Genomic DNA, 16,388 nt, shown 5'->3' with positions numbered 1-16,388 from the left:
CTTTAATTAAGGACAATTACCCTCAAATCATCTGTTTATTCTTTGCTAACGATCTCTGCTATCCTGGGAGCGGCATCCATTAAGTCAGACCGGAACCAGAAGCCTCAAAAGCCCCATTTCTAAGCAATTTCAACTCTTTGCTCCTCACCCCACTTTGCAAGGCTGGCATGGTCTGTACAGTAGGGACCTGAGAGTAGATCCCATTGAACTCATTGGGGCTTATGGACAGAACTTGGTGCCAAAACCAGTCACCATCCTGTCCCTAAGCATGAAAACTGCAAGCCCAGAGCATGGGCAGAAAACAGACAAGTAGCTAACACATGTAAGTGGCCCCATGCTTGGTGCTTTCTATGGAGAGTCCTGTTGACGCTCTTTGAGCTCTCTCATTGCAAGACAGGCAGATGTTGCGGCCATATTTGCCTCTTGCATGGGGACCAAATCTTCAGGGAAGCTTTTCATCTCCAATTCGTAGGAAAGAGGGTTCATTCTGGTGGGCTGGATCTGGAGCACAAAGGGTCAAGTTTTGCTTGCATGAGCCCTTGTGTTCCTTCTTCAAACTTATTAGGCAGGAACGTCAGAGGTCCAATCTGAGAGTATTTCATTCTGGGCTTCTTATGGCAGAGCACAGAAGGCATGTAATCAATTCTTTTCAGTTCTGTCAAGTAGGTCCTTCCCTAGATTTCTCAAGTGCAAGGACCCTGGGCTGTCTGAGTTATGGGGTTCCTTGGGGTCCAGGTCAGCTGACTAGTCAGGATTGTCACCTCCAGAGTATATGTCAACTAAAGGACAATAGTCTGCCTTGGACTGAGGACTTTTTGGAGGTGTTGCTGAATGTGGAAGCAGAGGAGCTGGTGATGCCACATTTCGGAATAATCTTGAGACTAATACACCACTCCTCCTTAGATATTCTCTGTGCTTAGACACCATATTCACAAACTTTATACTATATACACTATATTCACAAACTTTACGCTCCTCTTGTGACAAAATTCCCAAAGGCTTAGGGTAGCTTGAGAGAAGTAGCTTATTTTGAGACAGCACCCATTTCCAATTCCTTTTTATGAAAACGCTCTTCCTAGTTTGTTTGGTTTTGGCTTGTGACAGGACATCAGACCATTTGATAACCTTGCATATCGTTTCATATTGATATAGGGATCTGGTGTGCAGATTCCAGTACAGTGGTACCTCGGGTTACATACGCTTCAGGTTACATACACTTCAGCTTACAGACTCCGCTAACCTAGAAATAGTGCCTCGGGTTAAGAACTTTGCTTCAGGATGAGAACAGAAATCGTGCTCTGGTGGTGTGGCGGCAGCGGGAGGCCCCATTAGCTAAAGTGGCGCATCAGGTTAAGAACAGTTTCAGATTAAGAACGGACATCTGAGAACGAATTAGTGTTCTGTCTGGACCCAGAGCACGAGCTACTCTTAAGTAAGTTAAAGAGTATTTTCAAGTCAACTTTTTAATATTTCACTATTTTTAAAATTTTAAACATTTTTGCTCTTCTTTGTACTTTTAGACCTCCTTTTGACATGTGGACGAATCAAACCTCCCTTATTGATCTATTTTTAATGGTAGGGAAAGAGAAATTGTTGTATTATCTGGTGCCACAGACTCTGCTAGATTTTATTCAGAAGGTTTTACAAGTACCTATCAGGATGGTAAGAACTTTATTACAGTCGGCCAAAAAGGATTTTATGCGTTCAGTGTCCTCTGTTTGTACTACAAGCCACCCAATGACTGATAGTCCCTCTTTGGTCCCAGAACTTTGGGAGTAGCAGTCTTTTATACTTGCTTTAATTTTGAATGTTGCTTTCAGATTAGTTCCTCTACCTGTTTAGCCTGGATTTGGCCTTGAGTCGCTTGAGCTCCTGGTCTCAGTGCCAGAGATGACTTAGCAGTTGAGCTGCCTGGGCTCCAAACCTCTTTCTGCTCATCCTTAGAGCTGCTGAGAGATCCTATAAGGTCAGTAATAGGATCTGGCTCCTGCTGTTTCTTAGCCACCTCCTCATTTTCCTTATTCACGTAAAATTGAGTAATTTTTGCTTGTGCTTTCTTCAGAGAAGCTCTCTCTGGAGCAGGGCCCGTGGCACTCGGGGAGAGAACATTAATTTTGTAACTACTCTGGGTCAACACTGTCTTTCCCCTTAATTTCTCATCAAGTTTCCTGATACCAGTTATACCATTTTCTGAAATTCTGTGATCATCCTTGCTGTGATTTATTTAATGGAAACTGAGACAAGTTTTCCAGGTGAAGCTTTTTCCAAACACTCCCCTGGATGAAGTATCTCATGGGAACAGAGAATGGAGCTGCGAAGGAAGCTTTTTCCACATTTCAATCACTAATTTCTTCCCCCGTTAGTTCTTTCATGTGAAGTGAGGGTCTCCTTCTGAAGGAAGAGCTTCCCTTGATGGGAAGTGGACTGGGAGCTCTGACTAAAGTTCTCTCCACACTCTGAATATTTATATGATTTCTCCATTGTGTGGATTTTTCTTGTTGTCTCCCTTCTTCTTCCTCTCCAATTCCCCACCTACAATCTGCTGTTATATGGCAGTATTATTATTATTATGTTTAGGCTGAGGAAGAAATTGAGCCTGAAATGATTGAACAATGCAAATGACTGCTTGTGAAAGAGGAAGAAGGGAAATGAATTACTGCCTTTTTTAAGAAAAAAAATTGAGAAAATTTGACAGGATGTACCTTCACGTCCCTGAGATCTCTGAAGCCTACATGGAAGAAGGCCTGGGCAGCTCAGAGCAGCCTCATCCTGGTTGGAAAAGGCAGGTCTGGTGGAAGAATATTCCCAGACAGAACAGGAGATGCATCTCCTATGGAGAGTTGTGGGTGTGTTAACATCTCAGATGCTGCAGGTGGCGCTACTGGGCTCCCTCAAAATAGAGGAGGTTTGTCCTTCAGAGATCTGTATGGAATTTCAAAACTGATCTTATGATCCAGCAGGGAGCCTTACCAGAGAGGCCACGATCCCAGGATTCTCCTCCTCGACTTCCTTCTGCAGAACTCTCTGGTCAGGATCCAGCAAAGCCCAGTCCTCCTCTGTGAAAGGAACAGCTACGTCTTCAAAGCACACTGGACCCTAAGGGAAAAAGGGAGAAGAAAGATGATCTTCTACACATTGCTCTGTTCTTTTCTGCCTCTTAATAGCTGCATTCTTTTAATACTATTCTTTTCTTGCATACTTATTTCAGTATCTTAATGGAACAATTTTGTTGTGTATTTTAATGATGGGTCTTAATCCTTGTATAAATGTGGCCAGCATGACTAAGCCACTTCTGGCGAACCAGAGCAGCACACGGAAACGCCATTTACCTTCTGCTGGAGTGGTACTGTTACCGGGAAAATCCGAGGGCTCCCTTGGACAAAAACAAAGACACAACCAGGATAACTTGGAGCAAAACAGCAGCCTGTAGGCTTGGCCTTGATTGAACTGTTGCAACAGGGTGCTCCCCTCACTTGCAGGGGAGAGGAAAGACACAGAAAAATGGTGTGCAAGGCCTTATAAAGACTTTTGAAATTCCCATCCTCTAGGTCAAGCCCACCCCCAGAAACATCATGCATACATTACAGAAAGGAGGGGTTGAGGGAGGAGTTGTGGTGGTAACCTGAGTGTCCTGTCCCCTGGCTGGTTCCCCCTTGAGTCCTTTCCAGGTGACAGAGGGGAGTTTCCAGTTCCCTGCCCCCAGAGGGAAAATCTGATCATTGTCCTTTGTCCAAGGACAAAGTTCTTTGTGATCTTGATGGTCTTCTGTCTGGGACCATCAGGGTTGGCATAGCAACTGGGCAGGGCTCCTGTGGATGTGCTGGGATGCTCAAGGGATTATGGCTGCCCTGTATCAAACCTTCCCCATTTTGTAGTCCTTCCTTCATGGAGCCAAATAAAAGTGGAACTTTGCAAATCCGATGCATGGTTGATTTTCTATGAATTTATCACAGAAGCGCAGCGTTTGTAGTGTGTGAGTGTGAGTGTGTGTGGAGTTTGTACAAACTGAATGATGGTGTTCCTGCTACAGTACCAATTTATCTACTTGCACTTAGACGCGCTTTTGAACTGCTAGGTGGGCAGGAGCAGGGACCGAGCAACGGGAGCTCACCCCGTCATTGCGGGGATTCAAACCACCTACCTTCTGATCGGCAAGTCCTAGGCTCTGTGGTTTAACCCACAGCGCCACCCGCGTCCCATTCCACATCATCATAATCCCTCAATCTGAAGGGGTTTCTTTGCCTGCCCACTTTTCCTTGACCCCAAGCCCCCTCCCTAAAGAGGAAGGCAGCAGCATCTGGATCCCAAAGGAAGAGCAGAGCTGCAGACCTCCTGCGATCTCCCCCCCTCCCTGGCTTGGCAGAGAGGACAAAGGAGGACCCCCTGCTCCCCGACTTGGGGGTCTCCCCCCTCCAGGCATGATCTGAGCAAGGACCCCCATGCCCCCTCCCTGCCCCCCTGGGACCCCCTTCTCCCCATTGCACCCTCAGGGGGAGGAAACAGGGGACTCACCGGATTCCAGGAGGGGCTTTTGCAAAGGAGAGAGAAGAAGAAGGCAGGGAGGGGGAGGGAGGGAATTTAGCCATGGAGGACCTTCACCCCTTCACTTCCTGTCCTCTCTAGGAATCCAGCTCTGCTCCTTTTAACCCTTGCCAAACCCAGCGCACCGAGCCTGCCCTCCCCGCCCCCATTTGCCCCAAGGAGCCCAGATCTAGGTCTTCGCAAGTGCCTTGGGCAGCTGAATGCGTAGATCCCAAACCCCTGCGGCTCTTTGGAGGACCCTGCTCTGCTCTTCCCTTCCATTTTGGACGTGGCAAACATTTATCCGTGGAAGAGTTCGATCTGGACCATCCTGTGCATTTATTTGTTCATTTCAGAGATCCTGGGATTATGGGCTCTCTTTTGCTGTCACCACCTGCAGTGATCATGAAACCCAAGACAGTCAAATCTCTCACTGCCTCCATTTCTTCCCCTTCTATTTGCCAGGAGGTGATGGGCCCAGTGGCCATGATCTTCGTTTTTTTGATGTTGAGCTTCAGACCATATTTTGCGCTCTTCTCTTTCACCCTCATTAAAAGGTTCTTTAATTCCTCCTCACTTTCTGCCATCAAGGTTGTGTCATCTGCATATCTGAGGTTGTTGATATCTCTTCCGGCAATCTTAATTCCGGCTTGGGATTCATCCAGCCCAGCCTTTCGCATGATGAATTCTGCATATAAGTTAAATAAGCAGGGAGACAATATACAGCCTTGTCGTACTCCTTTCCCAATTTTGAATCCATCAGTTGTTCCATATCCAGTTCTAACCGTAGCTTCTTGTCCCACATAGAGATTTCTCAGGAGACAGATGAGGTGATCAGGCACTCCCATTTCCCAACCCCCTTACTGTTATTTAATGGCATCCCGGTTATATGTATTCCCCTTTTCCCAAAAGTTGCTCCAAGAAGTTTTCCTCAGCGTTTGACCCACGTTGAGCCTGGAGTGTCCTAGGGAACCTTCTGCCACTGGAGAGTCAGGCTGAGGTGCCTTCTCCTGGCAGCTCATTCGGAAGACATCCCTGAAGCTGAGGCTCTTTTGGGACAAGGGGAATACATATAAACGGGATGCCATTAAATCATGGTAAGGGGGTTGGAGGGAAGGGTCTCCAGCCAGCCTGCCCCTTATTTTGAATGGGGGGGATGAGGGGCTAAGAAAAGCCCTCCCTGAAAACCAAGCGGGGGGGGGGAAATGTTAGCAGGTGGTGCTGATTTCTTCGTATTTGAGAGTGGCTGCTTCTCAAAATGGTGCTTTTCAAGTGGGGAGGGGAGGGGGTTGGAGGTGGCGTTGAGCTTGACTTGCCCCTGTTTGGGACCCAGCAGGAAAGGAGGGCGCTTCTTATTCCAGAAAGAAGTCTGACAGAGCTGACTCCGGACTGCAGTTCAAAGGAAGAGTGACACCTCCCATCCTTCCCATGTCTCCTGCCAGAAAACCAGTTTCTACTGGGATCCCAGAACTATCTGACCCCATTTCCCGCCCCAGAGCCAGGCTGGACCAATCAGAGGCCTCTCCACTGGGCAGCTGGCCAATCCCCTTTCAGATTCCCCTGGGCCTCCTCCTCCTCTCCTTCGCCCGCTTTCCTGAGGGAGTTTTCCCTCTGAGTTTCCCTCATGGCTGCTCCCCTCCCAGCTTCTCCTTCATTTCTCCTTCCTTCTCTTCCTTTTCCTCTTTCCCCTCATTGTTTGGGGGCAGCTGGATTACCCCCAATGTCCAGGGAGGCCCAGGAGGAGCGCACGGAGGCAGCAGGGCCAAGAGATGGTGTTTCTCCAAAAAAGGCGGGAACGCCATTTTGTTTTTTCCGGTGCCCCAGCTGTTCCCAGAGACACCATCGGGGGTCTCTGGGCCTCGGGGGTCCCACGCTCTCGGGGTGAAGGAGGGCGGCACCTTGGGTCCTCAGCCGCCTTCCTGCCATGATGGCTTGGCCTCCGCAGGGCAGCCTCTCTCCCCGCCATGTTGCCCCACGGAGGAGGCCAGGCAAGCGGCCCAGGGGGATCGGCTGGGGTCTGCAAAGGGGGCCAGGAGGGAAAGGCCCTCTCTGTCTCGGAGGCCCAAGGAGGAGAATAGTAATACAGTGGTACCTCGGGTTACAGACACTTCAGGTTACAGACTCCGCTAAGCCAGAAATATTACTTCAAGTTAAGAACTTTGCTTCAGGATGAGAACAGAAATCGTGCGGCAGCAGCGGGAGGCCCCATTAGCTAAGGTGGTACCTCAGGTTAAGAACAGTTTCAGGTACTTTCAGGCAGAAGTCAACTTCTGGCCTCAACTTGGAGGCGGTCAGGGCATTCAACGCAGAAGTCTCTTCTCAGGCCGATGTTCCGCTTTCCAGACATGGTGGTCCAATGCTGAACTCCATTTCTGCCCCTTCTTCCCTCTCCTTCCTGGACTGAGTCGTGTCCCATTCAGACGTGGGGGGTTCCTGAGCGAGGGGCCCTTTCCCCCTCAGTCCCAGGGGCCCTTTCCCCCCTCAGTCCCAGGGGCCCCCTCAGCCCTCCTCCTTGGGGGTCTCCCTCCGCCCCCCCACACCCAGGGGGTCCCCTCAGCCCTCCTTCTTGGGGGTCTCCCTCCGCTCCCCCCCCACACCCAGGGGGTCCCCTCAGCCCTCCTTCTTGGGGGTCTCCCTCCGCTCCCCCCTCTCAGCCCGCCCCCCACCCCCAGGGGGTGCCCTCAGCCCTCCTTCTGGGGGGTCTCCCTCCGCCCCCCACCCAGGGGGTCCCCTCAGCCCTCCTGCTTGGGGGTCTCCGCCCCCACACCCAGGGGGTCCCCTCAGCCCTCCTTTTGGGGGGTCTCCCTCCGCTCCCCCCACACACCCAGGGGATCCCCTCAACCCTCCTTCTTGGGGGTCTCCCTCCGCTCCCCCCTCTCAGTCCGCCCCCCACACCCAGGGGTCCCTTCAGCCCTCCTTCTTGGGGGTCTCCCTCCGCTCCCCCCTCTCAGTCCGCCCCCACACCCAGGGGGTCCCCTCAGCCCTCCTTCTTGGGGGTCTCCCTTCCCTCCCCCTCTCTCAGTCTGCCCCCCACACCCAGGGGGTCCCCTCAGCTCTCCTTCTTGGGGGTCTCCCTTCCCTCCTCACTCACAGTCCACCCCCACACCCAGGGGGTCCCCTCAGCCCTCCTTCCTGGGGGTCTCCCTCCGCTCCCCCCTCTCAGTCCGCCCCCCACACCCAGGGGGTCCCCTCAGCCCTCCTTCTTGGGGGTCTCCCTTCCCTCCCCCCCTCAGTCTGCCCCCCACACCCAGGGGGTCCCCTCAGCCCTCCTTCTTGGGGGTCTCCCTTCCCTCCCCCCACCTTCCCCTCCAAGCTCCCCCCTCAGAAAAGGCGCCTTGCATTCTCCCGCCAAAAGGGCTGGCTCCGCCCCCCGCTGGCTTGGCAGCCAATCAGAGCGAGGCTCCAGGAAATTTCTGAGGGACGAAGTCCGCTGACTGGCCTGGCTCTGCTGTCCATCACAGGCCCAGCCAAGGGGGGCATCCGGCAGACTCCCTAGATCTCTAGAGATCATCTACGTCTGTCAGTTACCTGTCAATCCATTTTAGGGTTTGAGATCATTTGCACTAACTGTGCCGGGTGCCAGAGCCCTGAGGGGCCGAAGTTTAATCAACAGTAGTAATAAATGGATGGCGGACAAGTCTGGGAAGGGGCGAGAGGCCCTCCCTGCCCCCCTCAAGGCCCCTCTCAGGCTCCTCCAGGGTCCAAGGCCTCCTCCATTTTGGGAGGGCCAGGAAGTGAGTGGCCCCTGCAGCTTCGCCTGCTGGAAAGGGGGCCACATGCCAGAGGGCAGCCTGGGAGGGGTGTTGTGGAAGGGGGAGCTCCTGGGAGGAAAGGAGGCGCCAGGGAAGTGCCATTCTGTCAGTAAAGCGCCTCCGTCCCTCACTCCTCCAAACGAGAACCAGGGGGGTGTATTGTAGCAGGGAACCCCCCCCCCCATCATTCAGTTTGTACAAACTTCACACACACTCACACTCACACACTACAAACGCTGCGCTTCTGTTATAAATTCATAGAAAAATCAACCATACACCGGATTTGCACTGTACCACTTTTATTTGACTCCATGAAGGAAGGACTACAAAATGGGGGAGGTTTGATACAGGGCAGCCATAATCCCTTGAGCATCCCAGCACATCCACAGGAGCCCTGCCCAGTTGCTATGCCAACCCTGATGGTCCCAGACAGAAGACCATCAAGATCACAAAGAACTTGCATATGGGAGTGGATTCAGCACGGACTGGAATAAAGGACAATCATCAGATCTTCGCTCTGGGGGCAGGAAACTGGAAACTCCCCTGTGTCTCCTAGAAGTGACTCAAGGGGTAGGGGGGAAAGGAGGAACCAGCCAGGTGACAGGACACTCAGGCTACCACCACCACCCCTCCCTCAACCCCTCCTTTCTGTGATGTATGCGTGATGTTTCTGGGGGTGGGCTTGACCTACAGGGTGGGAATTTCACAAGTTTTTATAAGGCCTTGCACACCATTTTTCTGGGTCCTTCCTCTCTCCTGCAAGTGAGGGGAACACCCTGTTGCAACAGTTCAATAAAGGTCAAGCCTACAGGCTGCTGATTTGCTCCAATTTGCTCTGGTTGGTGTCTTTACTTTTTGTCCAAGGGAGCCCTCGGATTTTTCCGTTAACAATATATATATATATATATATATATGTATGTTGGTAGGTAGGTAGATGAAAGATGATAGATATGTATGTGTATATAACAGACAGGCACAAAGTTGCCCTCATCCAAGATGGCTGCGGGGCCTTCCTCCAGCTCCAAACATAGAAGGACCAGTTGCCCTGACCCAACATGGCCTCTGCCCTTGCCCAAAAGCAGCTGCTCCCCTTCAGGCCGATGTTCCCCTTCCTAGAAATGGGGGCCTAATGCTTCCCTCGCTTTCTGCTCCCTTCCCTGAGTACTTCCACCACTCCATGCTTTGGACGCAGCCCCGCTTCCCTGGCAGAACAGCAGGCTTAAGGGCACCAGGAATATCTACCCTTTCTGAACTCCAGAGGGGAGCGTCTCAATTTCTTCCTCAGCCTAAACATAATAATAATAATAATAATAATAATAATAATAATAATAATACTGCCATATAACAGTAGATTGTAGGTTGTAGGTGGTGAATTGGAAAGGAAGAAGAAGGGAGACAACAAGAAAAATCCACACAATCGAGAAACCATATAAATATTCAGAGTGTGGAGAGAACTTTAGTCAGAGCTCCCAGTCCACTTCCCATCAAGGAAAGCTCTTCGTTCACAAGGAGAGCCTCACTTCACAAGAAAGAACTAACAAGGGGAAGAAATTAGTGCTTGAAATGTTGGGAAAGCTTCCTCCGCAGCTCCACCCAAGATTCCCATGAGATACTTCATACAGGGGAGTGTTTGGAAAAAGCTTCACCTGGAAAACCTGTCTCAGTTTCCATTCAATAAATCACAACAAGGATAATCACAGAATTTTAGAAAATGGTATTTCTGGTATCAGGAAACTTGATGAGGAATTAAGGGGAAAGACAGGGATGTGTATACCTGTGAAGAGATCCAAGATTTAGAACCTCAAAGCCAAAGTGAGAGCATTTGGGTCAAAATTAAGGGAGAAAAGACTAACAGGGACCTCATTGTGGGAGTTTACTATAGATCCCCAAGCCAAACAGAGGACATAGATGATGCCTTCCTGGAAAAGATGGCCAAGCATGCAAAAGGAAGGGAGATAGTAGTAATGGGGGACTTCAGTTACCCGGATATTTGTTGGACGTCAAACTCAGCCAAGAGCATAAGGTCAAACAGATTCCTCACTGGCCTTGCAGACAACTTCATTGTCCAGAAAGTGGGAGAAGCAACAAGAGGAACAGCCATTTTAGATCTGCTCCTAACCAATGTTGATGACCTGGTTAGTGGGGTAGAAGTGGAAGGATCATTAGGCGCGAGTGATCATGCTCTTCTGAAGTTTACTATACAGCGGAAAGGAGCAGCCAAGCATACTAGGACTCAATTTCTTGACTTTAAGAAAGCCGACTTCATAAAACTTAGGGAAGTGCTGGGTGAGATCCCATGGACAACAATACTAAAAGGAAAGGGAGTTCATGATGGCTGGGAGTTTGTTAAGAGGGAGATAATAAAAGCACAACGTCAGGCAATACCAATGAGACGGAAACATGGAAGGTGCCTAAAGAAACCAGGGTGGCTATCTAAAGAACTTTTAACTGAGTTAAGATTAAAAAAGGATGTGTACAAAAAATGGAAAAGGGGGAAAACCACCAAAGAGGAATTCAAACAAATAGCCAGCACGTGTAGACACAAAGTCAGAAAAGCTAAAGCACAGAATGAACTCAGGCTTGCTAGAGAGGTTAAAAGCAACAAAAAAGGCTTTTATGGGTATGTCCTAAGCAAAAGGAAGAACAAAGAAACAGTGGGGTCACTCAGAGGAGAAGATGGTGAAATGCAAAGAGGGGACACAGAAAGGACTGAACTCCTCAATGCCTTCTTTGCCTCAGTCTTCTCCGATAAAGAAAACAATGGCCGACCTGAAGAATTTGAAGCAAAGGATTCAGCAGAGGAAACACAGCCCAGAATAACTAAGGAGATAGTACAAGAATACTTGGCTAGTTTAGATGTATTCAAGTCTCCAGGGCCAGACAAACTGCATCCAAGAGTATTAAAAGAACTGGCAGATGTGATCTCAGAACCACTGGCAGTCATCTTTGAGAATTCCTGGAGAACAGGTGAAGTCCCAGCAGACTGGAGGAGGGCAAATGTTGTCCCTATTTTCAAAAAGGGGAAAAGAGAGGACCCAAATAATTACCGCCCAGTCAGTCTGACATCAATACCAGGGAAGATTCTGGAGCAGATCATTAAGCAAACAGTCTGTGAGCACCTAGAAAGGAATGCTGTGATCACCAATAGTCAGCATGGATTTCTGAAAAATAAGTCATGTCAGACTAACCTGATCTCGTTTTTTGACAGAATTACAAACCTGGTAGATGAAGGGAACGCAGTGGATGTAGCCTACCTTGATTTCAGCAAGGCATTTGACAAGGTGCCCCATGATATTCTTGTAAAGAAGCTGGTAAAATGCGGTCTTGACTATGCTACCACTCAGTGGATTTGTAACTGGCTGACTGACCGAACCCAAAGGGTGCTCATCAATGGTTCCTCTTCATCCTGGAGAAGAGTGACTAGTGGGGTGCCACAGGGTTCTGTCTTGGGCCCGGTCTTATTCAACATCTTTATCAACGACTTGGATGATGGACTCAAGGGCATCCTGATCAAATTTGCAGATGACACCAAACTGGGAGGGGTGGCTAACACCCCAGAGGACAGGATCACACTTCAAAACGACCTTGACAGATTAGAGAACTGGGCCAAAACAAACAAGATGAATTTTAACAGGGAGAAATGTAAAGTATTGCACTTGGGCAAAAAAAAATGAGAGGCACAAATACAAGATGGGTGACACCTGGCTGGGGAGCAGTACATGTGAAAGGGATCTAGGAGTCTTGGTTGACCACAAACTTGACATGAGCCAACAGTGTGACGCGGCAGCTAAAAAAGCCAATGCAATTCTGGGCTGCATCAATAGGAGTATAGCATCTAGATCAAGGGAAGTAATAGTGCCACTGTATTCTGCTCTGGTCAGACCTCACCTGGAGTACTGTGTCCAGTTCTGGGCACCACAGTTCAAGAAGGACACTGACAAACTGGAACGTGTCCAGAGGAGGGCAACCAAAATGGTCAAAGGCCTGGAAATGATGCCTTATGAGGAACGGCTAAGGGAGCTGGGCATGTTTAGCCTGGAGAAGAGGAGGTTAAGGGGTGATATGATAGCCATGTTCAAATATATAAAAGGATGTCACATAGAGGAGGGAGAAAGGTTGTTTTCTGCTGCTCCAGAGAAGCGGACACGGAGCAATGGATCCAAACTACAAGAAAGAAGATTCCACCTAAACATTAGGAAGAACTTCCTGACAGTAAGAGCTGTTTGCCAGTGGAATTTGCTGCCAAGGAGTGTGGTGGAGTCTCCTGCTTTGGAGGTCTTTAAGCAGAGGCTTGACAACCATATGTCAGGAGTGCTCTGATGGTGTTTCCTGCTTGGCAGGGGGTTGGACTCGATGGCCCTTCTGGTCTCTTCCATCTCTATGATTCTATGATTCTATGGCGTTGGCAGTGGAGAGTGTCCAATTCGTGGAATGCTAAACACTCAGCGCCCCTGCCTCCACTGTAGCGAGCGGCAGATATCGGACGGCGTGCGGGTGAAGGCACGTGCGCCGCATCCCTGCGGGGTTCAACAGAGATAATTACCTCCAGATTCACCTTGTTTAATTGCATGACTGGGGTCCAGTGTTCTGGGAAAGCAGCCAAACGCCATAGGCCATCACACCGGAAGTCTTCTCCTAAGTCTTTTTTTATATTATCTCTCTGATAGTAAGAGCTGACAGTGAAAAGCAACTCTCTCTGAAGGGGGTGGATCTTCATTGGGGGGTTTTAAGAAGAAGTTGGATGGCCACCTGTCATGGATGCTGGAAATGAGAATTCTGGACGGGGTTGGACTAGATTCTGAATCTATAATTCTATACTTCACCCTGGTGTGAGATCTTAAATTGACTTTTTAACAAGTGAAATTTCATACACATTCCATGTGCTGATATGCTTTTAACCCCGTATGAATTATTTGGTGGGCCATGAATGAATCTTTTCCCACATTTCAAACACTAAACCGTTTTCTCTCTTGTATGGATTCTCTGATGGGAAGTGAGATTGGTGCTTTGACTGAAGCTCTTTCCACATTCCAAGCACTGATACGGTTTCTCCCCTGTATGAATTCTGTGATGGGAAGTGAGACTATCCTGCCGACTGAAGCCCTTTCCACATTCGAAGCACTGATAGGGTTTTTCCCCTGTATGAATTCTTTGATGGGAAGTGAGACTATACTTCCGACTGAAGCCCTTTCCACATTCCAAGCACTGATAGGGTTTTCCCCGTGTATGAATTATTTGATGGGAAGTGAGATTGTGCCTGAGACTGAAGCGCTTCCCACATTCTGAGCACTGATACGGTTTCTCCCCTGTATGAATTCTGTGATGGAAAGTGAGATGGGTGCTTTGACTGAAGCTCTTTCCACATTCTGAGCACTGATAGGGTTTCTCCCCTGTATGAATTCTTTGATGGGAAGTTAGTTCACCACTCAGACGAAAGCTCTTCCCACATTCTAAGCACTGATAGGGCTTCTCCCCTGTATGAATTCTTTGATGGGAAGTGAGACTATCCTTCCGACTGAAGCCCTTTCCACATTCAAAGCACTGATAGGGTTTTTCCCCTGTATGAATTCTTTGATGAGAAGTGAGATTACCCTCCTGGCTGAAGTGCTTCCCACATTCTGAGCACTGATAGGGTTTCTCCCCTGTATGAATTCTTTGATGGGAAGTCAGATCACCACTAAGACGAAAGCTCTTCCCACATTCTAAGCACTGATAGGGCTTCTCCCCTGTATGAATTCTTTGATGGGAAGTGAGACTATCCTTCCGACTGAAGCCCTTTCCACAATCCAAGCACTGATAGGGTTTATCCCCTGTATGAATTCTTTGATGAAAAGTGAGATTCACCCACTTACTGAAGCTCTTTCCACATTCCGAGCACTGATAGGGTTTCTCCCTTGTGTGAATTCTTTGATGGGAAGTGAGACTATCCTTCCGACTGAAGCCCTTTCCACAATCCAAGCACTGATAGGGTTTATCCCCTGTATGAATTCTTTGATGAAAAGTGAGATTCACCCACTTACTGAAGCTCTTTCCACATTCCAAGCACTGATAGGGTTTCTCCCCTGTATGAATTCTTTGATGGGAAGTGAGATCACCACTCAGACGAAAGCTCTTTCCACATTCGAAGCACTGATAGGGTTTCTCCCCTGTATGAATTCTTTGATGAGAAGTGAGATTCCCCTCCTGACAGAAGCGCTTCCCACATTCCAAGCACTGATAGGGTTTCTCCCCTGTATGAATTTTGTGATGGGAAGTAAGGTGACCCTTCCGATTGAAGCTCTTTCCACATTCCAAGCACTGATACGGTTTCTCCCCTGTATGAATTCTTTGATGAGAAGCGAGATTCTGGCGGTGACTAAAGTTCTTCCCACATTCCAAGCACTGATACGGTTTCTCCCCTGTATGAACTCTTTGATGGGAAGTGAGATTCCCCCAGTGACTGAAGCTCTTTCCACATTCCAAGCAATTATATGGTTTCTCCCCTGTATGAACTCTTTGATGCAAAGTGAGATTATCCTTTCGATTGAAGCTCTTTCCACATTCTCTGCACTGATACATTTTCTCCCTACTCTGTGTTCTTTTGTGTGAAGTGAGGCTATTCCTTTGAATGAAGCTCCTTCTTTGATGGGAGGTGGACTGGGAACTCTGACGGATGTTCTCTCCACACTCTGAATATTCATATGACTTCTCTTCTATGCGGATTCTGTTGTGGTTCCCCTTGTTCTTCCCTTCCAATTCATCACCATCTGCAATGAAGAGAGATGCTAATTAGAGCCTCAGGAGGAATTGGGAGCTCCAGATTATTGAACAATGTTAATGAATGCTTGTGACAGAGGAAGAACTGAAGAGAATGAAATGTGAGGTGTCCAATAGTTTTGACTGTTTTTGTTTCCTGGTATTAACTGAGATATTGCTTGGCTTTTATCTGGGATGGATATTTTTGTGGCTCAATCATGGAATCCACTCCATCTCCAATCACAACATGTTATGATCCAACAGGGATCCTTACTGAGAGAGTCCATGATCCCACCATTCTCCTCCTTGACTTCTCCTTTACCTCCCCTGTGTGAGTGCCTGAGGGCCCTGCTCTTGCCACTAACCACCTGGCCCGGGGTGGGGCCTGAAGCCTCCAAAGGACTGCTCTGCTGCCCAGGAGGACTCCCTTGTGTGAGTGCCTGAGGGCCCTGCTCTTGCCACTCACCATCTGGCCTAAGGCGCGGCCTGACAGGCCTCACAAGGAGGGTTGCTGTTACTGCTGCTGCTGTCCAGGAGGACTCAGAGTTCTTTTTAAAATGTTTTAAAACTTTTCTTTTGAATGTTTTTGTATGTGGGGGATGGTGGTGGGGTGGGGTGGATGTTTGGTTGGGCCTGGGAATTTGTTTTGATTTTGGTGTTTTTGTAATTTTTACAGTTTTTTGTTTGTATTGTTTTATTTTATTTATTTATTTTTAAAGGTTCTATTTTGTTCTTAAGGGGAGGGGTCAGGGCTGCCGGGGAGTGGGTCCCAGCCAACAAAATGGCTGGGGCATGTTCCACAGGGGGGGATGCACTGGGACAACCTACCTCAGTGATCACGGGTAGGAGGAGGAGTTACGCTAAGACCAGACCATGTCGTTACAGAGGAGGCAGGTTTAGTCGACACAACCTTACAAGGGGCCGCTCGGGACTTCGTGGAAAGCATGGCCTCCATGGTCCCAACCCATAGCCGCGGAAATGCCTTGGACCTGGTGTTTACCTCTATGGATGTTGGTGATCTGACACTCAGTAAAAGTGAAACAAAAGAAGTGCCATGGTCAGATAACTTCTTGGTGCAACTGACTTCCGGAGGCGGCGCGAAACGGCAATGGCGGTCCTCCTCTTGTGCTGAGGGGGAAGCTCTGCGGAATCGGGTCGTCCGCTACAGCAAAGCGGAGACCCGCACTGAAAAACCACAGGCAGCAAGAGCCTGTGGACGTGGGACTCGGCGGGCGCCGAAAGCGACCTCCGAAACGTTGAAGGGACCCCGTAAGGAGCCTCGGATCGCGGAGGGGGTTGCGGCGCTGTGAGTCGATCGCTACTCTGCAGAGTGAAGCCGCGCAGCTGCTGTCGGTGAGCGCTGACCTTTTTTCCTCAAAA

General features: G+C 49.1%; 1 protein-coding gene and 1 long non-coding RNA gene across 2 annotated transcripts in view; one reads left to right on the top strand and one right to left on the bottom strand.

Moving 5' to 3' along the window:
• The window catches only part of LOC309525753 (uncharacterized protein), a 400,379-nt gene that overhangs the window by 235,583 nt on the left and 148,408 nt on the right, over positions 1–16,388 (bottom strand). The window lies entirely within an intron of this gene.
• LOC309525862 lies at positions 1,526–2,937 on the top strand. Its single transcript, XR_014216557.1, has 3 exons — positions 1,526–1,662; positions 1,821–1,966; positions 2,578–2,937. It is a non-coding gene; the product is annotated as an uncharacterized lncRNA (long non-coding RNA).

Source organism: Podarcis vaucheri (genome assembly GCF_965113315.1).
Source record: "Podarcis vaucheri genome assembly, chromosome: 2".
Lineage (NCBI taxonomy): Eukaryota > Metazoa > Chordata > Lepidosauria > Squamata > Lacertidae > Podarcis > Podarcis vaucheri.
This window is presented reverse-complemented; position numbering and strand designations above follow the sequence as displayed.